The 11,966-nt window shown below is 47.4% G+C and overlaps 1 non-coding gene across 1 annotated transcript; it reads left to right on the top strand.

Moving 5' to 3' along the window:
* The first annotated feature begins 1,363 nt into the window (after positions 1 to 1,363).
* Positions 1,364 to 1,438, top strand: Trnas-cga (transfer RNA serine (anticodon CGA)). The gene has a single exon. It is a non-coding gene; the product is annotated as a tRNA-Ser (tRNA).
* Positions 1,439 to 11,966: the final 10,528 nt, after the last annotated feature.

Below are 11,966 nucleotides of genomic sequence, written 5' to 3'. Positions count from 1 at the left end.
CCCAGTACGATTTCCACAGATGCCTACATTTCGTCATGTTGACGCTTCAGTATGGAGTCTGAAAATATTGGTTTTTCCGATGAATTTCGTCTCCTGAAATCGATCACCCCATGCAAATGTTCTACAAAACTGAGTCGTGGCTGGCATGTCAGTTTCTGAGCACACTGGACAACGTTCAGGAGGCATCAAGCTAATACGGTATAATACGGCCTATAGACTTGATAATCGCCTCAATTTGAAGACCAAGGGAGTCCACAAGTTTCTTCAGGTAGGACATATCCAACCAAGGTCACTCATTGGTGACTAGACTGCGTACACCCAACAAACTGCTGGGATGTCAATTGGCACGTTTCATCTGCTGTCGCAAATAGTAATTTTGTATTGGATTAAAATGTAGATCTTTAGAAAATCAATTGACATGCGTCGTGGTGGATGAGTGTTCGTAAAAGCAGGAACGTATGCGTACAGTCTTGTGAACATGGCTGACGTTATCTTGGAAGACGGAAGGGTCCACATCACAGCAAAGTCATCATGAAAATACATAAAGAACAACGCTTGGCCATCGAGAGTGTTGAAACAAACATCCTGTATTATGTTCACGGTAATCAGAAAGAGAGGACTAAAGTTATGGACGAAAAACATTCACAAAACATCACAGAACCATTTTCGATACGAAATACACCCTCCGAACACTAAGGGTTAAACGTTTCATTAGGTCCCCGTTGTATTCGACGCCTCGCAGGATTTGAAACGAGGCAAATGGCGACTTGTGCGACCTCACTACGCTCCACTGTCCCACTTCTAAGCTGTCTGGACCAATGAAAACTTGTAGTTTTATGTTGTTTGTGGGCAAGGGCCTTTTGCGACATATGGGATTCATAACAGACTATGAATGCCTAGCACTTCCCTGAACAAAGATCGCTCAGAACCTGGTTGAGATAGATATGCTTTCACTGACAGGAGCAATTCCTGCCGGTGATTTTTATCGAACTTGGGTTAAGAGATGCGACAGACAGTTTGAATGATTATGGCAGTGGACAACGTTCATATATAACATTTATCACCTATAGCCTTCCACGTCTCAGATACGATACATTTTAACTTAGTATTAAGAAAACAGTCTTAATCGTGTTTCTTATTTATTTAGTGCCGACCGGTTTCAGCCCATCGCAGGGCTATCTTCAGGGCGAAAATACCACTGGTCGGCTGCTGGTGGCGTCACGTCTACCAAGGTGTGGCAGGAGACTGGCAGTAAAAGTTAAAAAAAAATACTGTCTGCAACACTAAGGGATTAAAAACAAAGAATAGAGGTAGGAGACGAGATACTGGCAGAAGTAAAGCTGTGAGGACGGGGCGTGAGTCGTGCTTGGGTAGCTCAGTTGGTAGAGCATTTGCCCGCGAAAGGCAAAGGTCCCGAGTTCGAGTCTCGGTCCGGCACACAGTTTTAATCTGCCAGGAAGTTTAATAGAGAATATATTGTCCAGTCACATTAATGCGAACACCTGTTAAAAGCCTAATAACCGCCTCTTGCAGCGGGGATCTCTGCGAGACTTGCATACTTGCAGAGTCGACGAGATTCTGAGAAATATCGACAGGGATGTGGAGCCTGGCCGCGTGGGATTAGCCGAGCCCTCTAAGGCGCTGCAGTCATGGACTGTGCGGCTGGTCCCGGCGGAGGTTCGAGTCCTCCCTCGGGCATGGGTGTGTGTGTTTGTCCTTAGGATAATTTAGGTTAAGTAATGTGTAAGCTTAGGGACTGATGACCTTAGCAGTTAAGTCGCATAAGATTTCGCACACGTATTTTTGTGGAGCCTGCGGACTCCACTACCGTAGCCAGCTGTGCTAGGTTTCTCTGTTAACGATCCAGGGCACAAACAACCCAGCCAGATCAAGATGGTCTAGATTGGGATTAAATCCGAGGAGTTTGGTTGTCAGGGGAGTGCAGTGAACTCATCGTGTACTGCGAGTTGTGTGACACGTTACATTGTCCTGCTGGTAGGTGCCATCGCGCCGAGGAAAAACAAACTGCAAGTGGGGGTGGACATGGTCACCAAGGCTAGGTGCACACATGTGTTGATCCACTATGCCTTCCAGAAAGACGAGATCACCCAGGGAATCCCCTCCAGTCTGCACCCTTACGACGATTGTTGCAGTGTGTTTTCTTTCAGATCTACATCTACATCTACATTTATACTCCGCAAGCCACCCAACGGTGTGTGGCGGAGGGCACTTTGCGTGGCATTGTCATTACCTCCCTTTCCTGTTCCAGTCGCGTATGGTTCGCGGGAAGAACGACTGTCTGAAAGCCTCCTTGCGCGCTCTAATCTCTCTAATTTTACATTCGTGATCTCCTCGGGAGGTATAAGTAGGGGGAAGCAATATATTCCATACCTCATCCAGAAACGCACTCTCTCGAAACCTGGCGAGCAAGCTACACCGCGATGCAGAGCGCCTCTCTTGCAGAGTCTGCCACTTGAGTTTGTTAAACATCTCCGTAACGCTATCACGGTTACCAAATAACCCTGTGACGAAACGCGCCGCTCTTCTTTGGATCTTCTCTATCTCCTTCGTCAACCCGATCTGGTACGGATCCCACACTGATGCGCAATACTCAAGTATAGGTCGAACGAGTGTTTTATAAGCCACCTCTTTTGTTGATGGACTACATTTTCTAAGGACTCTCCCAATGAATCTCAACCTGGTACCCGCCTTACCAACAATTAATTTTATATGATCATTCCACTTCAAATCGTTCCGCACGCATACTCCCAGATATTTTACAGAAGTAACTGCTACCAGTGTTTGTTCTGCTATCATATAATCATACAATAAAGGATCCTTCTTTCTATGTATTCGCAATACATTACATTTGTCTATGTTAAGGGTCAGTTGCCACTCTCTGCACCAAGTACCTATCCGCTGCAGATCTTCCTGCATTTCGCTACAATTTTCTAATGCTGCAACTTCTCTGTATATTACAGCATCATCCGCGAAAAGCCGCATGGAACTTCCGGCACTATCTACTAGGTGATTTATATATATTGTGAAAAGCAATGGTCCCATAACACTCCCCTGTGGCACGCCAGAAGTTACTTTAACGTCTGTAGACGTCTCTCCATTGATAACAACATGCTGTGTTCTGTTTGCTAAAAACTCTTCAATCCAGCCACACAGCTGGTCTGATATTCCGTAGGCTCTTACTTTGTTTATCAGGCGACAGTGCGGAACTGTATCGAACGCCTTCCGGAAGTCAAGGAAAATAGCATCTACCTGGGAACCTGTATCTAATATTTTCTGGGTCTCATGAACAAATAAAGCGAGTTGGGTCTCACACGATCGCTGTTTCCGGAATCCATGTCGATTCCTACATAGTAGATTCTGGGTTTCCAAAAACGACATGATACTCGAGCAAAAAACATGTTCTAAAATTCTACAACAGATCGACGTCAGAGATATAGGCCTATAGTTTTGCGCATCTGCTCGACGACCCTTCTTGAAGACTGGGACTACCTGTGCTCTTTTCCAATCATTTGGAACCTTCCGTTCCTCTAGAGACTTGCGGTACACGGCTGTTAGAAGGGGGGCAAGTTCTTTCGCGCACTGTGTGTAGAATCGAATTGGTATCAATGTTTCACGCCGTACACGCCAACGGCCTCCTGTGTGACGGAGCATAAAACGTGATTAATTTGAAGAGGCCACCTGTCGCCACTCAGTGGACGTCCTGTTTCGGTATTGGGGTACAAATTCCAGCTATCGTCACCGATAAATAACAGTCAGCATGGCGCATGAACCAGGCACCTACTGCGATTGCCCATACGCAGCAACATTCTCTGAACGGTCGTTGAGAAGACACTGTCGGTTCATCTGGGCGGTCCGATGCTGAACAGTTGCACGTCTAATCGCCCATGCACATCTCAGCAGCCGTCGACTATCCCTGTCATCTATGGCCCCTGGTGTACCAACGTTCCCTCGGCACCAGTTTCGGATGGCGCCATATTTCCATCCGCGGCATACTACAACGACGGCCGCACGCCAGCAGTACACAGATTTAGCCGTTTCGGAAGTGTTTCCACTACTGACCTGAAAGCCAATGATCGTGCTCTTTTGTACGTCAGATAAACTGCTCCGTTTCACACTGGGACAGCGCCCGCACTGTTTTCCGCCCCCCCCCTCCCCCCCGACAGAATTTATACACCCTCCACTGCTAGTGCTGGTATCTGCGTCCGTGAGTGCTTACTGCACGTTGACGCCGAACATAGGCGGTGGCCATATTAATCTCTCTAATTTTACATTCGTGATTTCCTCGGGAGGTATAAGTAGGAGGAAGCAATATATTCGATACCTCATCCAGAACCGCAACCCTCTCGAAACCTGCATAATGTTCACATCCTGTAGCTGGATCCCTTGCGAACTGGTTTTAGAAAATTCTCTATCGATCTTCTCTAGGACAAGGTTAACTAAATAGGTGAAATGGTATCCTCTTGTCTCAGTCCAGTGTACACCTTAAAATCTTCAGTTTCTCCTACCGGTGTCTTTATGCTACATAAAGTTTCATCTACACTCCTGGAAATGGAAAAAAGAACACATTGACACCGGTGTGTCAGACCCACCATACTTGCTCCGGACACTGCGAGAGGGCTGTACAAGCAATGATCACACGCACGGCACAGCGGACACACCAGGAACCGCGGTGTTGGCCGTCGAATGGCGCTAGCTGCGCAGCATTTGTGCACCGCCGCCGTCAGTGTCAGCCAGTTTGCCGTGGCATACGGAGCTCCATCGCAGTCTTTAACACTGGTAGCATGCCGCGACAGCGTGGACGTGAACCGTATGTGCAGTTGACGGACTTTGAGCGAGGGCGTATAGTGGGCATGCGGGAGGCCGGGTGGACGTACCGCCGAATTGCTCAACACGTGGGGCGTGAGGTCTCCACAGTACATCGATGTTGTCGCCAGTTGTCGGCGGAAGGTGCACGTGCCCGTCGACCTGGGACCGGACCGCAGCGACGCACGGATGCACGCCAAGACCGTAGGATCCTACGCAGTGCCGTAGGGGGCCGCACCGCCACTTCCCAGCAAATTAGGGACACTGTTGCTCCTGGGGTATCGGCGAGGACCATTCGCAACCGTCTCCATGAAGCTGGGCTACGGTCCCGCACACCGTTAGGCCGTCTTCCGCTCACGCCCCAACATCGTGCAGCCCGCCTCCAGTGGTGTCGCGACAGGCGTGAATGGAGGGACGAATGGAGACGTGTCGTCTTCAGCGATGAGAGTCGCTTCTGCCTTGGTGTCAATGATGGCCGTATGCGTGCTTGGCGCCGTGCAGGTGAGCGCCACAATCAGGACTGCATACGACCGAGGCACACAGGGCCAACACCCGGCATCATGGTGTGGGGAGCGATCTCCTACATTGGCCGTACACGACTGGTGATCGTCGAGGGGACACTGAATAGTGCACGGTACATCCAAACCGTCATCGAACCCATCGTTCTACCATTCCTAGACCGGCAAGGGAACTTGCTGTTCCAACAGGACAATGCACGTCCGCATGTATCCCTTGCCACCCAACGTGCTCTAGAAGGTGTAAGTCAACTACCCTGGCCAGCAAAATCTCCGGATCTGTCCCCCATTGAGCATGTTTGGGACTGGATGAAGCGTCGTCTCACGCGGTCTGCACGTCCAGCACGAACGCTGGTCCAACTGAGGCGCCAGGTGGAAATGGCATGGCAAGCCGTTCCACAGGACTACATCCAGCATCTCTACGATCGTCTCCATGGGAGAATAGCAGCCTGCATTGCTGCGAAAGGTGGATATACACTGTACTAGTGCCGACATTGTGCATGCTCTGTTGCCTGTGTCTATGTGCCTGTGGTTCTGTCAGTGTGATCATGTGATGTATCTGACCCCAGGAATGTGTCAATAAAGTTTCCCCTTCCTGGGACAATGAATTCACGGTGTTCTTATTTCAATTTCCAGGAGTTTATACACATTTTAACTAATCTGATTAATTTTGACGGTACTTTAAATTCCTTCATTATATTTAGGAGCGCCTTCGACCAAATATAGCTAAGAACTGGAGTGTCACATACCAGATTCAGTAGGGTTGCTGACCTGTGTAATGATGCAAACTGGAGTCCTACCGTACGAGTTGGTCCGCAGTGGCACACTGTTTGCCTCAATACGTGCTACGCGTTCCTCGCACTGTAATCCACTTAGACAGTCCCCGGACTTTGGGGACAGCCTGTGAGGAGCAGGGCGGCGCTCGCAGACTTGTGCACGGCTAATTGGGACAGCGCCGCCGGCGTCGCCGGTGACAATGCCACTCCCCCCCCCCCTCCCCCACCCGCGCGCACGCCCACGCGGCCTCCGCGCGACCAACTTCTCTTCGCTGGCCTCAGACGCGCCATTGTGTTCCGGCACGGCGCGGACGTGTTCGGATTACTATGCGGGCACGTCCGCGGTCTGTGCCACACAGTCTGCCCGTAGAAGAGGCAATCTTTGTAGCTAGCTGTTTTCTGAGCACTGTACAGGGTGGAGTCGATGCAAAAGGGATTTCAGCGAGCATACGATTGACGAGTTGTCTGGTACGTGACAAGCTTCGAATGCAGCTTAGCCTCACCTGAGCGTTGTGTGAGCCACACTGCCCGTGGGCGCGTCGGCACTTATGGCCACGTAACACCGCCATGCATACTGAAACGTCCCCTTAGAACATTTATACACGACTGTGCTTAAACTGACAGACTGTGCTTAACCTGACACACAATATTTTTTTTAGCGCAACGCAATCTGACTTTCAGAAATCCCTACAAAGGAATGGCCCTGACTAACATTAACCTATACGTTTCACAAATCACTTACCTCACCAAAAATCTTCGTTACTCGAACTACTGCAATACAGCGAACGCCACTACTGCCAGCTAAATAAAAGATTCAAACTACTGAAGGCACTAACTACTGATAGGGATAGTTAGCAAATGAAAGATTTTAATGGAGAACAAACAATGTATTTACCTTAATATCATCAAAAGTCATAATATATGTAATTTCAAAACTCCGCCATTTCCTTCCACACATCCACCACTGCTGGCGGATCACCTCCAACTGCGCAACGCTACGCGCTGTTCACATCCAGCTGCCGCTGCCCAACACTACAATGGCAGACAACAATGCAAACTGGCCACAGACTGCACACAGCACAGCCAGTGATTTTCATATAGAGCGCTACGTAACGTCGCCAATAAGAAAACATAAACAGCCTACTTACATAAAGAAAACATAAACAGCCTACTTACATAGCCCCCATGCTCCCCACAAAAAATTTTACAAACTGTTTTGGGCAGTGGCCAATAATGATTTGAAAAAAATTTTCATAATTACAACAACAAAGATATCAAATGCACACACTTATTTATACAATGTTGGTCAAAAGCTAAAATTTTCTCTCAGTCCATAAAGACAGTCCAGATTGTTCATCACAGTAAAATTTCAGTGGTTTTTTTTTCAAAGTCTGAGCAGTAAAAGACAATGCACACGGAAGTAGTGGATGTCCACGCAGTCTTGAAGAAGTAGTGTTGTCCTTTCAACAGAAAGACAGTGCTGACTCTTGACATGCTGACAGGTAATGGGCCACAACAGAGCAAACCCACAGCAGAGTCAGTCGAAGTTGATGAATATTGGTAGGTAGGTCATCACAGAGTAGACCCACTGTAGTCCTGGTAGAGATTGCGGTATTGGTGGGCCAGCAGAGGTGCAGAACCACTGCAGTCCTTGTAGAAATAATGGTATTGGTGAGTCAGCAAAGGTGTAGACCCACTATAGTCCTTGTAGAAATAATGGTATTGGTGAGTCATCAAAGATGCAGACCCACTGCAGTCCTTGTAGAGATGGCCAGCAGCCATCTGTTGTGACTGCGCAGGTGCACAATCACCATCGAAGAGTCTTGCAGAGAAGATAGCAAGTCCATAAACCACCACTTGTACATGCACAAAGTTTTTAGAATTGTCCTTAGAAGTCTTGCAGACAATATAGCAAGTCCATAAACCACTACTTATACACTCACGAAGTTTTTGGAATTGTCCTTAGAACCAGCAATGCTGTTATCCAGTCCCTTGCTGAATTAGTAACACACGTGCAAACACTATCAGTCCCTACTTCTCACATATTGTCCATATACTATGACCAACAGAAACGTGTGCAGTGGCAGACAACAATGCAAACTAGCCACAGACTGCACACAGCACAGCCAGTGATTTTCATATAGAGCGCTACGTAACGTTGCCAATAAGAAAACATAAACAGCCTACTTACATAAAGAAAACATAAACAGCCTACTTACAATACCAGTTCGATTTTACACAGAGTACGCGAAGGAACTTGCCCCCCTTCTTGCAGCGGTGTACCGTAGGTCTCTAGAAGAGCGTAGCGTTCCAAAGGATTGGAAAAGGGCACAGGTCATCCCTGTTTTCAAGAAGGGACGTCGAACTATAGACCTATATCCCTAACGTCGATCAGTTGTAGAATTCTGGAACACGTATTATGTTCGAGTATAATGACTTTTCTGGAGACTAGAAATCTACTCTGTAGGAATCAGCATCGGTTTCGAAAAAGACGATCGTGTGAAACCCAGCTCCCGCTATTCGTCCACGAGACTCAGAGGGCCATGGATACGGGTTCCCAGGTAGATGCCGTGTTTCTTGACTTCAGCAAGGCGTTCGATACAGTTCCCCACGGTCGTTTAATGAACAAAGTAAGAGCATATGGACTTTCAGACCAATTGTGTGATTAGATCGAAGAGTTCCTATATAACAGGACGCAGCATGTCATTCTCAATGGAGAGAAGTCTTCCGAAGTAAGAGTGATTTCGGGTGTGTCGCATGGGAGTGTCGTAGCACCGTTGCTATTCATAATATACATAAATGACCTTATGGATAACATCGGAAGTTCACTGAGGATTTTTGCGGATGATACTGTAGTATCTCGAGAGGTTGTAACAATGGAAAATTGTACTGAAATGCAGGAGGATCTGCAACGAATTGACGCATGGTGCAGGGAATGGCAATTGAATCTCAATGTAGACAAGTGTAATGTGCTGCGAATACACAGAAAGAAAGATCCTTTATCATTTAGCTACAATATAGCAGGTCAGCAACTGGAAGCTGTTAATTACATAAATTATCTGGGACTAGGCATTAGGAGTGATTTAAAATGGAATGACCATATAAAATTAATCGTCGGTAAAGCAGATGCCAGACTGAGATTCATTGGAAGAATTCTAAGGAAATGCAATCCGAAAACAAAGGAAATAGGCTACAGTACACTTGTTCGCCCACTGCTTGAATACTGCTCACCAGTGTGGGGTCCGTACCAGATAGGGTTGATAGAAGAGATAGAGAAGATCCAACGGAGAGCAGCGCGCTTCGTTACAGGATCATTAACTATTCGCGAAAGCGTTACGGAGATTATAGATAAACTCCAGTGGAAGAGTCTGGAAGAGAGACGCTCAGTAGCTCGGTACGGGCTTTTGTTGAAGTTTCGAGAACATACCTTCACAGAGGAGTCAAGCAATATATTGCTCCCTCCTACGTATATCTCGCGAAGAGACCATGAGGATAAAATTAGAGAGATTAGAGCCCACACAGAGGCATTCCGACAATCTTCCTTTCCACAAACAATACGAGACTCGAATAGAAGGGAGAACCGATAGAGGTACTCAAAGTACCCTCCGCCACATACCGTCAGGTGGCTCGCGGAGTATGGATGTAGATGTAGATGTAGAAACTGAGCGTTAGCGCTCCTTTGGGATAGCTGGAAAAACTGACAGATGTAGCTCCTCAGAGTGGCTCACGAAGTGCTCACAAGCAATGTACACACTTGGAAGGAACGTGTTCGTGAGATGCTCTACTCGCGAGTGAATGCGCACGTTTAAGGAAGGACGGCCAGACTGACTGAGGAATGGAAAAGCAAAATAATTCTTTGATGGGATTTTTATGTTTGTGTTGTTGTCTGTGTGTGTGTGTATTGGAGTGTGTGTGTGTGTGTGTGAGAGAGAGAGAGAGAGAGAGAGAGAGAGAGAGAGAGATTGGTTGGTTGATTGATTTGGGGGAGGGGACAAAACTGGGAGGTCATCGGTCACAGCGGATTAGAGAAGGTTGGAAAAGGAAGTCGGCCGTGCCCGTTCAAAGGAGCCATTCTGGCATTTGCCTGAAGCGATTTAGGGAAATCAGGGAAAACCTAAATCAGGATGGCCGGACGCGGGTTTGAAGTCGCTCACCGGAGAGAGAGAGAGAGAGAGAGAGAGAGAGAGAGAGAGAGGGGGCGGAGGAACAGACAACCAGTGTTTCATCCAATAGCTGTAATGAAATACCATAGGGAGGATTAATTTCACATACGGGAAGACTGGAATGCATTACAAAAATTAATAAAGTGCTCCTACTGCAACGAAACGTGGTGAAACATTGCGGTGGAAGGTGCGAAAAGCGGAGTTATTTTTGTATATGACACCCTTTCATAAATGTCAGATGATGTGAAAATATATTGCAGCAGGCAACCAAGATGACACTCTGGAAAGCTCTCGAGGTGACACAAAGTTTTCTAGAGAATTATACGCAGCACAGTAGGTGGGACTCGTTTTTGTTACTTAGGAATAGAAAGTAGTGTGGCTTCCTATGGTAGCAGACGGTTACAAGTGCAGTGTTTAACAATAGTATCGCTGACTCAGTAATAAGTGCAGAGACAAACTTAACCGGTAAGAAATGAATACTGAATGTCAACAGGATGCAGCATACATCACTCAATAGTGACATACTCGAAATGAGTATAAAATGGAACATATCTCGACAAGTAGTAACTTCCAGAAACATAAGTGACAATGAAATGAAAACCGAACATCCACCACACGACAGTCTGCGAGACCGGTGTTCAAAATGATTCAAATGGCTCTGAGCACTATGGGACTTAACATCTGAGGTCATCAGTCCCCTAGAACTTAGAACTACTTAAACCTAACTAACCTAAGGACATCACACACATCCATGCCCGAGGCAGGATTCGAATCTGCGACCGCAGCGGTCGCGCGGTTCCAGACTGAAGCGCCTAGAACCGCTCGGCCACACCGGCCGGCTTGATCATGTCATCTCCCAAAATGGGATAAATACCGGAAAGTTCGTGGTGACTAATTTTGAATGGAATCATTCCATGATCCAATTGTGGCAGGTGCTCAGTTTTCGTTGGGCTGCTCCTCGCGTGTTCACAGTTCTTCGTTTCTTGTTTTGTCCAGTACTACTGTACCCTAGGCGATCGCCTGCAACTACGCAGCTGAGACTGGCCCGTTGCCGCACTACAGAACCACAGGGTAAACTGTGTGGACAGGCAGACGAAATGTATCAACCACAGGACGCGCAGAATTGCATGTCAGTACATTATCTGACCAAAACACGCTGGTCTGTTTAGGAGGTGGCGTCCATCGGCCACCAAGAGAAACATGTGACGCCAGCCTCGAAACCCATGGTGTGCGTGTCACCATCGGCAGTTGTATTCGCAGCTGCCACTTCGCGTTTGCCAGTCACGTGAGTGCAGAATAGGTATCCGTCTGCTGGTCATGTACGTAGGACACTGCCCAGCCGCTGGCAAGGCAGTTCCAGTCACAGCTCCAATCGAGTATCTATTCAGCGAAGTTCGAGCTGCAAGTCAGCAGCTAGCAGTCACAACCAGAACTGTTTCTTCCACCCACCACGACATCAATCGGACACTGTGATCCTGGTAGGGTACACGCAGGTGGAATCTTGATTTTGTGATATTTCCAAATAACTGCCATCATTAATAAATGTACGCTTGAATTTACAATAATTTAAGTGTTGTCAGTTACTATCACTGAACGACGAGATGTGTGAGACAAGTAACGAGAATGACAATACTGCAAGCGATATTACAACGCTGCGTTGTTCTGCGTCTGAAGACCGGTGTGTGCAG

The sequence above is a fragment of the Schistocerca cancellata genome, chromosome 8, assembly GCF_023864275.1.
Source record: "Schistocerca cancellata isolate TAMUIC-IGC-003103 chromosome 8, iqSchCanc2.1, whole genome shotgun sequence".
NCBI classification, from domain to species: domain Eukaryota; kingdom Metazoa; phylum Arthropoda; class Insecta; order Orthoptera; family Acrididae; genus Schistocerca; species Schistocerca cancellata.
Note: the sequence above shows the minus strand (reverse complement) of the source record. Positions and strands in the feature narration are given on the sequence as shown.